Below are 16,210 nucleotides of genomic sequence, written 5' to 3'. Positions count from 1 at the left end.
GTTGGGTTTCTTCTGGTAAATCAAATCCAATAAGAAACACGTTAAAATTTGGACCTACAATTTTCATTTTCCATTTAAGCCATGATGATGCTCATTTGTGGGATTTTCTGGGTGAGGAGTGTTCTTTAATGGAGTCATTTGTAGCAGCAGAAGCTACACATGAGCCCCAGTACTTTTAAGCTGAATCATTGTGTTGCCCACAGCATGGTTATTGCTCAGCATGGATAATGTAGGTGTGCTGGGAGGTTCCAAGGAGGAGGTAGAGGAGGTTGCATCACAGATGGAAAGCAGAGAAAGAGGTTCACTGATCAGAGCTGATGCGAAAATATCTATTTAATGGAACGACTTATTTCCTAGTTTATAACAGTAGCTGATATAATTGATTGTGTGTGGCTGGCTTTGTGTACAGATTTGCTGGGGAGGCCAGACTCAGCCGGTGCAGGCAGGGTAACTGCCACTGATAATCCGGCATCATCTATCTCTGAGAGCTCTGTTCCATTTTATTTGTCTTTTTTTTTTTTTCCTTATCACTTCTCACTTTTCCTATCAATCTTTTTTATTTTTATGGCTCAGCCTTCCTTCCAAAACTGCCAACTTCTCTGCTGTAATAACCTAGCATTATTTGGAGTCAGGAACTTGCCACTCAACATGAGAAAAGATGCAAGAAATGTTCTTTACAGCGAAGTCCCCTACCCATGCTAATATTTCAGCAGACTCTTGCTCTTTAGCAACTAAATGCCAGTCTGAAAATGAACGGGCTGTTTGTATATCTAAGGTTAGGCCCTATCTGTTACTTAAACCAGAACTGGAAAGTCAAATAATTGAGAGGTTTGCTAGTAACAGAGGGGAAAGGAAGATAGGAGTTTCTCTTTCTGTGTGCAGGCTTCTTGCTGACGATAACGTTTAAAAGCATCTGTGAAATAGGCTGTGAATCAAATAAATATTCATCTGGAGAAACAAATTAGGAACAGGCAGTTCCAGACTTAACCAAGCATGCAAAGCCCTCTGTTGATGTAGAAATATGAGATTTCCATAGTCCTCTGAGCATTTCCCAAAGAGTATCTAAATGTTCCCCAAGGTTATTTTGAGAATAGAAATGATCTATAATCATTATGATATGGTGAATAGTTAAAATTGGTTAAATATAGTGCGATTTTTAAACTACTGTTTAAGATACTGATAGCTACATGCTGGGTAAATTTGTGTAAACCCTTGTTTATTAAGGCATCTGTACTCTGACAGAAAACAATAATGAAGGTAATTTTTTTTTGTTTGTGTATTTTATTTTAAAGATCTTTGGATCAGGCAATTTGTATACATATTCTAATAGCAGCCTTTCCAAAAATCTAAGCTGAAGAAAGGAGTCAATGAAGTGATTTTGCAGAAATCATTGAGCTTTTGATCAAATCCAGGAACTGGATTTGTTCGTGTTTCATATCTTTAAATCACACCACTCTTGTAGCAAATCATACAGGGATAAGGATGTGCAGTCATGGAAGAAGCATTGGTCCTGGACTTCCCGGTAAGGCACGTCCCAGGTGAAATTGTTGGGCTTTGCCGTGGAAAAGTTACATTTCTTTCGTTGTGTCCTCTTTATCCCTTTCAAATAAATGTAAAAGACTGCTTCTCCAGACTGTGCTGAAGTTAGTCCAGAAAATCTTTATTTTAAGTAGGATGGTTGGACTGGTGATTCTTTTGTGATTCTTTTAACTTAAATACACAGTGGCTGCTGTAATAATCACTCTTGATAGGTAGTTCCCCAGTTAGGACTGGGCTGTGTAGGGCATGCACAGCAGTGATTGCCACTCGTGTAGGGAAAATAAGTCCAGATATACATGACCTGAGCTGGCTGAGTCCCTCTGTGCTGCTTTCCCTGCAGCTGAGTATTACTGGTACCTAAAGTAACTAGTTTGTAACTGTTTTTCATATTCTTCTTCCTTTTTTTTTTTTTTTTAAAAAATGATTTCCTGTATGAAATTCTTTGCAGACTTACCTGTAGACAAGTTCTCATTTACAGAGAAGAATCCCTTGGCCACTTCAAGCTCATCACAGTGTTCATGTTTTCTGTAATTATCCATAAATTATTGCAGGTCCATCAAGTTCTCCCACGCCATACTAATGGTAGGGTGGTGGTTTGTGTTTTAGCTGTAATAGCAATTCATCAATTGATTGAAATCTTTCTTGTCACGAATATTTTAGTGAGAGCTATAGACTTTATGCCTGTTGAAAAAATATAATTTTCAGACATCTGTAGTTGCCAGATGACACAGTAGAACAGAGGTACGAACTGCTCGAATGAATAAATGTCTAATAGACTGATCAGAAAATTACACTGTAGCTTCTTCATTTTATGTTTCTTTACTGCTACCCATTTTCTAAACTGATGACCCAATTGACAAGTAACATTTTGGTGCCTTTGTAGGTTTCATTAAACAAAGATAAGGGAAATAAAATAATGGAAACAAATATATTCTCCACCGGCAGGACACCGGAGTGGACAATTTGCATGTTCTGTAAAAGCTGTCTCTCCCAGGAAAAAGGTCAAAGGGAGTGGGAGTGAAGGAATCTGAATATCCTTTGTGATTTCTTCTGTTTAAGCTGTCAAAATCGAGCGTATCACTTAGAGTGACAACCAAGCTGGAGTCACCTGGTAAAAATCCTTGGAGCATGTGGGCACAGGAGTGATAGGAGCCAGCTGGGCACCCTCCCTGTGGGATGAAGGAAGCAGGGAGGGAGTGATGGTTAGACCTTGAAGGCATCTTGTCAGGGTTTCTAGGGAGGGATGACACCACCCTTGATGTGAACTACCTCAACAGACACAAGCTGGATGGCAGCTTTATTTATTTATTTATTTATTTTGTCCAGGGTCCATAAAAACTTCACAGGGTCGTTGGGGGATATTAAGAATTAATGTTCATAGAGAACTTGGAGAGCCTTCATCTTTCATCTGCTCAGTTTTCGGTCACTGCTCTACTGCGAGAGCCAGAGCCCCTAAATAGTCTCTAATCAGAAAGGTATTTCTTTCTTCCTGTTCACATTACAGGAATTCATTCTTCTTCATTGTTACAGTAGATGGAAAAGGCAGACAGTAAAAGTTGTGCTGGAAGACAGATAGCTATCACTGTGAAGTACGTTACCTTCTAAGAACGACATGGGTCCTTTAGAAAAAGAGAAGCCTGGGAGAGGGACAAAATTATTTCTCTAGTTTTAACTGAATGGTGGAGATGCTAGCAAAGGAGAAGCCATTACTGCCAGCAAGCAGAATACCTGTCCACTTTGGGGTAAAAAGGGATCATCAATCACATATGGAGGTAGTTAACCAGGTAATCACCACTGATTGTAACTGCAGGTCAGTCTAAATATTGCAGATCTGAACTGATGATCAGAGCATGAAAGGCTCCATATTTCATTACCAGCCCTCTGAATATCAGTTGCTAGCAATACCAATAGGAAGTATTTTAAATTATTGAAGTAAGATTACATTAAAAAAAAAAAAGAAGGGAAATGAAAAAGGACTGATTTACACATGCATGTACTTTTATTTTTTTTTTAATCATTCTTCAACCTTATTGGATGATGGTATAAAAGATTAAAAAAATCTCTTTACTTATGGACTGAAAGATGTATTTTATTAATCCTGATAAGCTTAATTGAAACCAGATGTCAGGCATTTTAAAAATATGGAGATTTTTTGGCTCATGCTCAGCAGTCAAAATTCAATGTTTTTGCAATCAGCTTGATAGTCCTAAAGCAGGAGAGGCTGGGAGAAGTGTCCTAAAACCTCCTGCTTGCTAGAAAGAGGTGGACAGACACAGGTATATCTTGGTTGGAGGTTGTCTGGGCACTTGGGCTTATTTTCTTGCCATCTCAAAGTATTACCTGTATGATCTGCCTCCCTGTCTGAGTGGTAATACAAGACAGATGCTCAGTTGTCAAACCATTAGGAGTTAGACAAGGATTAAATATGGTGACATATTCAGGTTTTAAAGATGATAGTAAAAAAAAAAAAAAAAGGCAGTGATTTAATGTAAGGTAAGCAAAGCAGCTAATGCAGGGCTTATTTTTTAACTTCCCTGATTCCTTTGATCAGACCTGTTGGATTTCAAGGAAATATCTTCAATTTTTCTGAGCCAACCAGGTTTTTAGCCATGAGAAGTCAGGACAAAGACAGTGACCATCTGGTTACCACTACTTTGACAGATGTCTCATCATGGGGCTGGATTCTCCTCCTTCAAACTGACTGAAAGTCAGTGCCAACTGCCTTTCTCCTCATTAAAGTGGTGTACTCAGGAAGGAATCACGCTCTTGAGAGTTTGTTTAATTTAGGAGGAGCCTGAATAGATATAACTGGGTCTGAAACCTGATAGAAACATGTTCATTAAACACTTTTTTGTCATAAATGGGTAGACTACCTCATGCAGTGATAAAGAAAAAGGTCAGACTATACTATCTCAAATGGAAATCATGTTCTTCCTCCTCCACAGGCTGCACTGGGGCTCTCTTTTGCATCCGATGTCTTTGTGATGTGGTGGTACTGTTGGTACCATCCTCTAGTGACAGAGGACTTAATTCTTCCCTCCTGCATACAGGGGCCTCGTGGCACTGGGAGCTGGCTACAAGTTCTGGGTCTTGACTGATCTACTGCTCACAAGTGTTAGGATTTAATCCAAACCTCAGCATAATGGTGAAACCATCTCAGTGCACGTGGAGGCAGAGCAGTGTACAAGGCAGTAAACCGAATCTGTTTGAAGTCAGAAGTGTTTCCACCAGATTCATGAGTCAGACCCAGGAAGGTAAGAACTTTGAGAAGCAGCAGTTCTGATTTTAATCTAGACATCCATCAGATGTTTACCAGAATGCTCTAATATATATTTTACCCATCCTGAGATCAGCTCTGCTGTCTGATAAGATGTGGTGTAGCCTTCTGAGTTAGCCATTGCTTTTGTTTAATGCTTTCACAATTACCAAATCTCAGTGCCTAAGAGCATGGGTAGGCCGTGAGACATGGCTTCACTCCATGTCCTTAGGGTACCTAATGGCAGACTTTTCTGGAGAAAACACTTGGCAAGGAATAGGCCTGGAATCTGCTGCCATGAGCAGCGAGGGGAGAGGTAAAGGGCCCAGCAGGGCTCAGTGGCTCTATATTCTTGGGAAAGCTTGGAAGTGATGGATTTTAAGTGGTTTGAGGCTCAGAGGTTCTCACAGCCCAGGATGGGGTGGGATAGACTTTCTGTGAGATGCTTTAGATCATGATTCTGTGATTGTACATTTGAGCAATTGTTTTGTTCTTACAAGACTGGAGCTGTCTGTCCAAAACATGAAAGATAATTAAATGCATCCTGCAGACTCTGCCGTAGGAAAAGATAATGCTTACCATCCCTTTCTGCCCCTGAAGTCTATTTATATCGCTAAACGGGATTCTTTGCTAGAATTTATTAGTCAGATGTTTACATCAGCATTTATCATGAGCATTTAAACTTAGCATGTTCTCTTTCAGGCAGTCCTCCAAAGGCCTTCAGGCCCAGCCAGTTTCATTAGACTGTTTTGTTGTTGATGGAATTTTCTCAGGTTTTCACAGGAGTTTGAGACGGCTGCAGACCTCGAGCCCCTTACCTGAATGTCAGTCTGCTTGACAAAAGCTTGAAACAGAGTTCAAGGTCTAGTCAAAAGCCTTTCTGAAATCAGTCAGAGACTTCTCACTGGCATCAGGATAGTCCAGATGTGTCATGCTTGTTCCTCAGATATGCTTTGGGTTTGAAGACTCCAGCCTTTGGAGATTGCAGTCCTTTCAGTCAAAAATGTTTCTAGTTTCTGTGAATAAAATAAATTGTGCGGCTTTGATATGGTACTCTTTTTTCCCCTCGTCTTTTTTTTTTTTTCTTGTGATGCTTTATTTTCTTTAACAGAAATCAAGACAAGTTCCTTTTTTCCCATATGATTAATTCATCCTGGTTTCAAACTGGTCCTGTAATCTGTTTAAAATACGTCATTGTGATTTTACCTTGTTATTTTTATGGGGCTTATTAGCATTAAAAAGACTAAATGTAGTGAGTAGATTGTTAATTATTTGCTTTTCCATCCATTAACTATTCCACTGTATTTCAGTGGCATGATTTTACAGATGCTTGAGAATAGCTGAGCCTCTGCTTGGCCTTAATGAGAGCTCTGCCTCTGTCTTCAGTGTGAGCTGCATCGAGCCCCAGATTCCTATTTTTATTTTTATTATTTTTATTTTTATTTTTTAATGTCTTTTCACATGATGCATTTTTCTAAAGACAGTAATTGCTTATACCTTCCAGTTTACTATTCTGAGTGCCCTATGAACTTCTCCTGAGAAGCTACAGGACGATGTTTTCATGGAGACTGCTGTATTGAAGTTGCTTTAGTTAAGATCCTACCAGTGATTAAACCATGAATCCGTAAGCTGGGTCACGAGACTCCCAGCTGACATACACTCACAGCTTCGGTGTCTAATTTTGCTCCAGATAGCTACTTAGGTTGGCGTTTGGTCACTGACCTCTCTGGCATCATGGCCAGGAAGGGATGAGGCTGGGGCACCAGGGAGCCCTTCCTGAATGATGCCGGTGGCTTCAAATCAACTATAGAAGAAAAGTCAGGTCCTGCAAGCACTGCAGGCACCTAGGGATCAGAGTGATTTAGGTTTTTACCCCCACTGGGAGGGGCTGAACATATGTCAGGGCCAGGAGATTTTGTAGGAATCAAAACACAATAAGTGTTTGCTCTGAACCACCAATGCTCTTGCTACTTAAGAAACATCAGATCCTGAAAGAAAGGCAACAGAAACTGCCATTTCTGAAATCTGGCTGAGCTTTCAAGCAGTAGGGAGGGCAAGAAGGGGTATCTTAATGGGCCACGATCCTGTAAGTATCATGGGAAAAGAGGCACTGCTCTTGCAGATTTGTGTCATAACCACCTTTAATTTTATTTTCCTAGCTCAGGATTGAAGCTGCACCAAAATGTATGAGCATTTGTGGCACGTAAGTTGTCCTGAGATCAGGAGTTGTACCACTATCATCAGTCAACAGTAGGAAACTGAGCAATGCGGTATGGCATAAAACCAAACATGAAAATTACTGTGTTTCGGCGGTTGTTAAATGCTTACCACTGCCGCTTTTCTCTTTGCATGGAAAACGTTTCTCTGAATTGCAACAGTTGAAGCAATCAACAGCTTTGGGACAAGAAATGAGGCAGTTAAAACAGAAAACGGGGAGCAATTTCTAATCTGCACAATGTGCTGAGTCCTCTGCCAGGATATGTTTTCCAGAGACCATTTATGTTTCTTTAGGTTACGTCCAACAGTGATTCCTCAAGGAGATTCAGCAGCATTTATCCAACATGACGAGCACGTTCCTACCTTTAGACAGAGAGGTGTTTCAGGGAGGACCTCCCCGGTATCAGCAAGGCACTATCAATCTCTGCTCATAATGAAGCATCAAGAGACAAAAGATAGAATGTGGAGCACTTCAGGAGACGGATACCATGACATCCGCACCCTCGCAAGCATTCAGACACAGCCGTCTGCAAGTTAAAAAGGGGTTGTTCATCTTGAAAAGGCTTTTATCCAGTAATACATTTTCCAATCAAGTTTCTCTCCCCATTGTCACGTTGTATTGACTCCTTGCCAGCAGCTGAAATGCGATGGGCTCTGCCTATAGCACCTCCATGCGTGCTGCACCAATGCCAATCTGTGATAAACTGTTTCCAGGACAGGTTTAAAGTGGCCACTTGCTGTAGGCGTTGTACAGCAGAGCGAAAAATAATAGGAAACAGAAACTCTTTTTTCCCCATTAAATCCTGGCAAATCATTTTATTACCTGTGGTGCAGAAGACAAATAACATAGGTTAGAGTCTGTCAAGAAATGGGGCAGGTACATTTCAGAAAAGAAGAACAAAAAGAGTCTGGATTTTTTTCAATGCAAAGCAAATGAATGCACAGGGTATTTCTTTCAGGAGCCTTTCTTTGCTAAGCTGTTCTGAGTGAGCTAGGCACAATGTAGCAGTGTAATCCAACCGTATTGATGTGCCAGTGCTCCTACAAAAGTGACCCAAATATAGATTTATACTTAGAGCAATATTTGTGTCCACAAGCCCCAGAAGTGAATTTGGGTCCACAAATGTAACCTGCTGATAACTCCCTCAAATATACATAGCAAATTCAGAGTGCATTCCTTCCATCTGTAATTCCCCCTATGGCAGTGGTATCGCCATGTGTTGAAGATCACCATAAGCCCACTGGATCCACTGAAAGGGCATAGCTCGTCAGCAGGGGCAAGGGAGCTGAGAGAGATTTACAAGGACTAACACTTCTACAAACCTGTGTTTATTACAAATGCAATTTTTAGACCTGATCTCACCAATACCATGTATTGCATTTTTGTTGTAGTTGCTGCTGTTAAAAAGACCTCACATAGCAATTTTATTGGAGAAGAAGAAAGTCACAGTGTTGATGCTGCATCTCAGCTCATGTCTGGAGAGCACTTAGATACTGCCTAAATGGAAAAGAATGCTTGCTTTTCCATATATAAAGCATATAGCATTCATATATAAATCATACACATATTCTGGTAGAAACAACATTTTGTTAGTGAAGGACAAAGCAAGCTGCCTGAAGTTCTGCTGGTTATAGGCAGTAACAGTTTATGCCCCGATCCTGAATTCCTTCGTATAGGGAAGGTTTGTGTGCTATAGTACCAAATCCTAAATGGCCTAGGGTTTAGTGGTTCCCTGTATCAGTGTTAGTCTGAACTGGCTCTGTGCCCAACTCGACTGATCCTCTAATTGGGGTTGTGCAGGGGACACTCAAGCTTTAGGTAAAAGGACCTCTTGTACATATGCAGTGCAGGCATTCAGGGCAGTGTACATTCTTCATACATGCAGATATTTCCAAAGGTATTAGGATAATGGACTAGAGACAGTTATCTCTGCAATATCTGTGTCTTTTTTATTCCACTACTATTTTAATTATTAGGTTAGAAATACTGAATCTTGCATATTACATTTTGGAAATACCGTACTTTGAAAATTGTTGAATATTGAACTGGAAACCTAGTTACTCACTGTGATCCAAACCGGTGTGGTTTTAAAGCTTTGTAGATAATCTAAGCCAATTTGGGAGCAGGTGCTGGCTATTTTCTTCTTATTTGGCTTCCACCACCCACTGTACTGCACTTCTCACAGTGCCATGCAGTGGATGAATGATGTACCACACTTCTGTTTGGGTTTGCAGCTGCACCTCCTTAACGAGCACATATGCAGAGACCTTACCCATAGCCAGGCAGCCATCCTGGTTCTTCATTTCTACAACTCTCTCTGCTTTGACCACATCACTGATCCTGGCCTTGTACTGCCCTTATTGATAGACTCACTGATTTATGGCACACATCTGACCTCTCCAACCCCCTGGCCGTACTTGCAATTGACGCTATTTTCTCTTGTACCTCCAGCTGACTTCTGACTATCTTTTCCCAACATACAGAAATACCTGTGTGCACCTGCTTGGTACTCAGGAGAAACCCTCTCAATAGAGAAATGGGTGTTTCACAGTTGTTATAATGAGTGCTGCATAGTTAACTTGGCTACTTATGTCAGGTAATAATTGTCTACTGTTATGTGGTAATCACAACACAGCCATAATGTTGTTATAGCAATATCATCATAATACTACCTTAAAATGGTGAGGTTAAATGAAGTCTGTGTTATCTTACCATATAGGTAAGTAAGTAATTTTACCATAGGGAATCAAAAGTAAGACTTTTTTTTCCCGTATCGAAAATAAGGCTTTTGTGGTAGATTTATGCCATGAGGATTGTCCAGAGAAGATCTTTTGTATGTACTGACAGATAAAACATGGCAAAACAAGGTCTTCCTGCTTACTCCCATAGTAGGCAAAGCAAGGGATAAAAGAAAAGCAGAATTTCGTTGCCTTTTCCACCACAAGAGTTGAGCTTTGTCTGAATGATCGCCTGCTAGGGCCTGCCTGATGCATCCTCCTCCCCAGAATGGGCCCCAGGGGACGCTGTAGGGATGTGGTCTGGTCCCACTATGATAAATCGTGGTGCATTACAGGAATGCTGAACCAAGAGAAAACTGGGATAGAAGAGGATTTAGTAGATGGCGGACTTTATAACTTCTTGCCAGCATTTCCGCAGTTGTCCCCCCTCTCACACGGGGAAGCCCTGTGCAGAAGCAATTTTCTAGTGACTTGGGAAAAATTAGTTGTCAATGTAAATCAACAAAAGCCTACTGACCCCCCTAAAGTCATCCAGAGACACAAAGGATGGAATGTGTCTTGGAGTTCAGAATTTTGAAATGTATGTTCCATTGCCCATCAACTTAGTGAAAAGAGATAGGGAAAAAAAAAAAAAAAGCAAGATTTATACTATTTCAGGGACTATTCCAGGATTGCATACAAAATAAATATGAAAAATCTAAAAAGCCAAGCTATCAACCAATGCAATATCAAAGTGTGCTTTTAATATTAATGACGTTTAGAGATGTATGTTTATGTTTATGAAATATGTTCGCTAAAATTGGTAAATCATGTTATAAATAAAGGAGAGTATTTTGCCTGCTAGGTGTGAAATGCAATTGGAAAGGTGTTTACTACAGTGTTGCCTTTAGTAATAGGAGGCAGGATGAAGCATATCATGCATAAACTTTCCTTGGTGAATGAAGTACTTTTGTTTATGAAATCATTACTGTGGTCACAGTGATCATATTCTGCACAGCGGGACACAAGCAGTGCTCTGGAGAATTTCAGCCTCTGAGTTGAAAAAAAGTATATTATGAAATGGGAAACTGCACTCAGTCTGACAGAGCTCACCTCTGTGGGCATTTTCGTAGAGAAAAGATTGTATTACTAATGAAAGTCTGCTTGTAATCATAGTTACCTGAGGGCATTTAAACTGTAGAATTTCGTAATCCTGGATAAAATGATACATTTTATTATTATTCCCTTAAATTATATTTTAAGGATGATTTTTTAAGTTTGCCAAGTTGATTGCAAGCTATCAAAATGAAGACTGTTTTCTTCTCTTTATCTGCAAATTCTTAATGTTAGGATTTAAGCTAACAGACTTGGCAATTTTTGCTTTCCGCTTCATTGCCAGGTACTCATTCCCCAATGGCTGCAGCAATATTATAACAAAGGTATAGAAAATTCTGTTTTTTCCTATAAGAAGGGGATCATTTAATGACTTTTAGCAAACACTTAATAGCCAACAATCACATGTTGGTGTTAGGTAAACAAATGATTTATCATCATTAATTATTAAAAAAAAGTGATGTAATGAAAATGTGGGAAGCATCAGTATTTGAAGAAGCTGAGCAACTGCATCTGTGTGTATTTATGTGCTTGGGGGCCAGGAGGCCCGAGCCGAGGTCAGGGCTGACTTGTGCTGGGTGCTGTTTGAACACCCTAGGTGACATCCCAGGGAAGGACGAAAAACCTGCCAGGAGGCAGTGATTTCAGCAAGGTTGCTGTGGTCACAAGGCAGGACATGCTAAAGCAGCAATGTCTCTTGCATCCTTCTCCCATACTGTATTTGATAATTTTATGTATAAAAAATTTGCGTTTCTATTTTGTGCACCCTGGGGAATCTCTCTCCCCCTCCTGGGGGAAAATATTCATGTTTTTACAACAGCTCAGTTGCTTGAACCCTTTTTTTTTTTTTTTCTTTTTTCTTTTTTTTTTTCCTGAATTAGGATGGCATTAAACATAACTTCTCTATGTATGAAAATACTGTTTTATGAGAATTGGGATTTTTTTTTCAGCATACTTTGGCCCCCCAGCTGCTGCCAACGGTGAGGACTCCCCTGTCCTTCTCAGAGCACCAATCCTGCTCCACAGCCACACCGTGTCTGCAGCACGATCACAACCACCTTTCTGCATTTCTGCATTCTTCTACAAGAAGCTATTTTAAAATGAGATTAGGATCACAAAAAGTATTATTGCTTGCTCTCATCTGTTCTACCTTTCCACTTATGTCCTTTGCATTACTGTTAAGCTGTTTACTGTGCCAACGTCTTTTAGGTTTATGATTGTAAGTGTTTAAAAACATCCAGGCTGTATTGTGTGATATCCAGTTGAAAATAGTAGCCTCTTATTTGAAAAATGAAAAGCAAATAATGTATTATTTAGAGAAACATGTTGTTTACTGATAAGAAAAATAAGTTTGTTTTTCTTTATTGCAGAGTCTGGTCTTCTCCTGTTTATTGTCTGATACACTTTACCTCTCCATGGTACATTTTAGCTCTATAAACGGATTTTTCTACAATGTAAAGCATCAAGAGATAGGCCTTTCATTTAGAAGAACGTGAAATTGAAATGAGAATAATATATGCTGATGCAGTGGGCTGGTACCAAATCCCATCACTCTGCCTGGCTATTGTCATGCTCTGGGAAGGCTCGGATGTTTTCGTGTTTGGGTGTTTTCTTTTGACTTCCTATTTTCCTGCTTATTGTAGGGAAGATCTGGCAAATTACAAATACTGCGCTTAAGTTAGTGACGAGTTTCATAGTTGTTGGGGCTGACCACAGTAACTGGCAGTGCTTGCAGGTGAGGAATCGCATCTTCAGAAGTCAATGAATGTCATTAAGGGTCTTTTCTTCTTATTTGCGTGACAGTTGAATACATGGTCCCCCTGAGTGTGTGGAAACAAAATCAATGATGAACTTCAATCCACACAATCGCTTCTTATGTGAGACATAACCTTGGCTATCAGCTCACAGATCAGTCAATAACCTATTATCTCATGAGCTAAGAAATAAATACTGCCTCAAGCCAGTATTAATTAGAACAGTCAGGGGTATATAGACCAGAAGATATGTAATGCTGTTGTTCCTGACTGTTTGAAACACAGAATGACAGAATGAAGCTGAACTGAGAGGATTTGTTTTCTTTTTTCCTTTTTTTTTCTTTTTTTTTTCTTTTTTTTTTTTTTTGAGCAAGGAAATAAGGCTTTTTCTGCTATGATTCTTGAGTCTACTGTTTAAAAGATCAAATTTTTGACTACTTGGTTACTTTCCTTGTCTTTTGAAGCAATTAGGTCTCTATGTTCATTATAAATGCAAAGGATCTTTCCGATAATACGGTTTTAGCGGATGGATAAGGGATAAGGATTTTTAATAGGGATAAGGATTTTTTCCCTCTTTTAAGGCTAATGAAAATCATTGACAATTGAGGACTATCCTTCATTTAAACAGGCCGCATTTTAATGCCTATCATATCTTCTTGCTAGAGACAGATCCTTGGGTAACATGAAAGACTAGGAAATGGTTTGCAATATCCAGGATTTAAAGAAGAAAGGTAATATGGTTGAAGATTATGGTTGATAAAGAAATTTAATTCCTGTGTATATTTCCAAAGAGAAGGCCATAACAGAGCTGTATAGCTACAGAGAAAAGCAAAGTGGAACAAGATGTGAGCATACTGGGTTACTTCAAAATGCTCTCCAAACATAATAAAAACATGAACAGAAGTGCAATCAGCCCACTCTTACAATAATAAAAGCAAAAAGAGATTCTTGACTATGAACATAAAACAATATTTTATATTGCTGTTCCTGTTTTTATATCAATAAAGTCAAACAGTGAATTTTCACGTTGTTCCAACATAAATATCCCCCTATTTGATGTCACTGCTCAGGAAGCCATACAGTTTCTCCAGAACTTGAACTTCTTGATCCCTACCCTATATTGTACTGTTCTTCTCTCTTTCATTGACTGTTGTGAATTCAGATTATATTTATCAACAAATATGTGAGTAGTTGCAGAAGGATAAAGTGTGCTGCAAATACAGTCAAAAAAACATTAGCTACTTCATCTTTGCTAGCAACTTTTGCCAGAACCAGGGACCACTCCAAGAGAAGTAAGTAGGCTGAATACCACAGCACATGCTCTACACATTTATAGGTCTTTAGCAATTGTTAATAAAAGGCTTAAGCTGCAGAGCTTTTGGTTGCTTTTCTAAACATTTTCTTTTGAACATGATTTATGGGACAGCTGTTGCAAGGTGAAGCCTGGGGAAAACACATTGCTCGCAGAAATCAGGAACAATTATTTAAGCAAAGCCTCCCCACCTATGATAAAACCGAGAGCTGACTGGTCTGCCACTAATTGTAGAGGGCCAGGGTGAAGACGTAACTTGTGTTACAATGTGCCGGGGCAAGTTAATTACACTCCTCTTTTATCATCTTTCTATCCCCAGCACAGTCTGAGGTCCTGCTGTGGGGTGAAACTTGCTTTCAGTCCTTGCTGAGGGCCCTGGGCACAGAGCAGCGCCAACGCCACAGCACAGCCCACCCCAGTGCCAAAGGCTTCCTGGTCCCACAGCCTGGACCAAGCTGGGAAGATGCTCAAGAGAATTAATTAGGTTAACAATCTTCCTTTCCCAGCACGTTCACATGCCTGCTCCTGGGCATCACAGGTGATTTCGTGGTCTCATAAAAGTCTCATAAACAGTGTTGAATTCTTTATATCCTAATATATAATTTAGATCCTATATATATCCTAATTCATTCTTTATGCACTATAACAAGGGCAAAGGTAAGATGATTTTTTTTTTTTTTTTTAAATCTATACAGTTAGGGCACGATGACTGCCAGCAGTGCCCCATTTCCACAGGCTCATTTAGTTTATTACAGCACTGTACATGTTCTAACATAAGTATTCCCTCATGGCCAGCCTCACGAAGTCACATTTTTTCAGTATCATGCTGGAATGGGAGTGATACTGATGTATCTGACTCACACTGAGAGCCACCAGGACATCTGCTCGTGTTTCATCTACGTCCACCATTTCTGAGGTGCCAATATCAGCAAGATGCTCTTGGTGGCATCATTTTTATACAAGTGTCTGAGTAGTCATTGGGAGATAGGCATCAATTTACCTAAATACTGTTTTATTGTTGTCAGTCCCACTAACAACCCTATTTTCAGTTGTGGTTGGAATAAATTCCACCTACGTCCCAGAGTCAAATACTCTGTGTGCTACAGACTTAAGGCAGGCTGTAAGAAATCCCAGGTCCGGTGACTCATGTGTAAGTTAGGCTGCCTGGATATGGCCCTCATGTTATTCTTTCGATGTTTTGATATCTGACCCCTATCCTGTGGCAAATCCAAGCTGGATTTTTTTAAATACATTTATTCCAGGGAATTAAATTAATTCTGAGATGAAGTATGGTTTTAATTTAAAACAGGAAGAGCCGGGCTGATATAACTGGCACTGGAGAATTCAGGAGAGCCAAACTAGCTGCAGTGTCATCCCTGATATCTTCTCTTTCTTCTTAATTCCTTCATTATGTTTACAATTTTCATTATGTTTAAGATTGAAATGAATAACTATAAAAGCGAAGGAATGAGAACAAGCTTGCTGGCACCGTTGCAAGGCAGTGGACCCTGTATGTTGGGCTGAAGTTTTCAAATGAAGACAAGAGGTGTACAATTCTGTTTTAGCAATTTTGTACAAGACTTCTCTTTCCCTCTAGGCTTTAACATTTACTCCCAACCCATTAAATTTGTAGTCCCTTTTCCCCTCTTTATTAGAATATAAAGCTGCAGAATTTCAGGACTTTCCTGAGGCTGCTGCAGAGAACAGCCAAGTTGCTTAGGCAGGAGCCTTTGTAGACTTGGCTGGCCTGGGTACAGGGGTGAGGCAAATAGTGGCTCTGGGGGTGTCATATCCCTGCCTTTGTGCCACCCGCTGTGGGGCATGGCCCTAGCACGCAACCTCCTGGCATCCCCCCCAGGCAGGACTGTTCTTTTCCAGTATCTGTTACAAAGCTGTTGGATATATACCTCCATATTTTGCATAATACCCTTCCTAGATCCCTGAAGATCCGTTTCCCATAATGAAGTTATCAACAGCAAACAACTGCATTCTCATCTGTTGAACACAGGAAACCCCTCCACGCTTTTGTAGATGTTTCCAAGCAATAATTAACATTTATATCTCACCAGTTCAATGCTTCTAATTCCATTGTAAAGGGTAGATTTTGAACAGTGAATGTCATTGCAAAATGTTGGCCAAGGATAAGCAAGGTGAACTCCCACTCAACAAAAAGCGTTATATGATGTACAGTAACATTTCAGTTGGAAGCCCTCAAACAGTAAATTACATAGCACTCATGTCTCCTCACCAACGTGTACTTTTCAGTGCTCAGGAATTTCACAGTGGATACATTAATTCAAG

General features: G+C 39.9%; 1 long non-coding RNA gene across 1 annotated transcript; it reads left to right on the top strand.

The window, feature by feature from the left end:
* The first annotated feature begins 1,674 nt into the window (after positions 1 to 1,674).
* Positions 1,675 to 8,304, top strand: LOC308178416. Its single transcript, XR_013939755.1, has 2 exons — positions 1,675 to 3,815; positions 4,590 to 8,304. It is a non-coding gene; the product is annotated as an uncharacterized lncRNA (long non-coding RNA).
* Positions 8,305 to 16,210: the final 7,906 nt, after the last annotated feature.

The sequence above is a fragment of the Anser brachyrhynchus genome (genome assembly GCF_964034855.1).
Source record: "Anser brachyrhynchus genome assembly, chromosome: 15".
NCBI lineage: Eukaryota > Metazoa > Chordata > Aves > Anseriformes > Anatidae > Anser > Anser brachyrhynchus.
The sequence above is the reverse complement of the archived record's forward strand: the minus strand, read 5'-3'. Positions and strand labels throughout refer to the sequence as shown.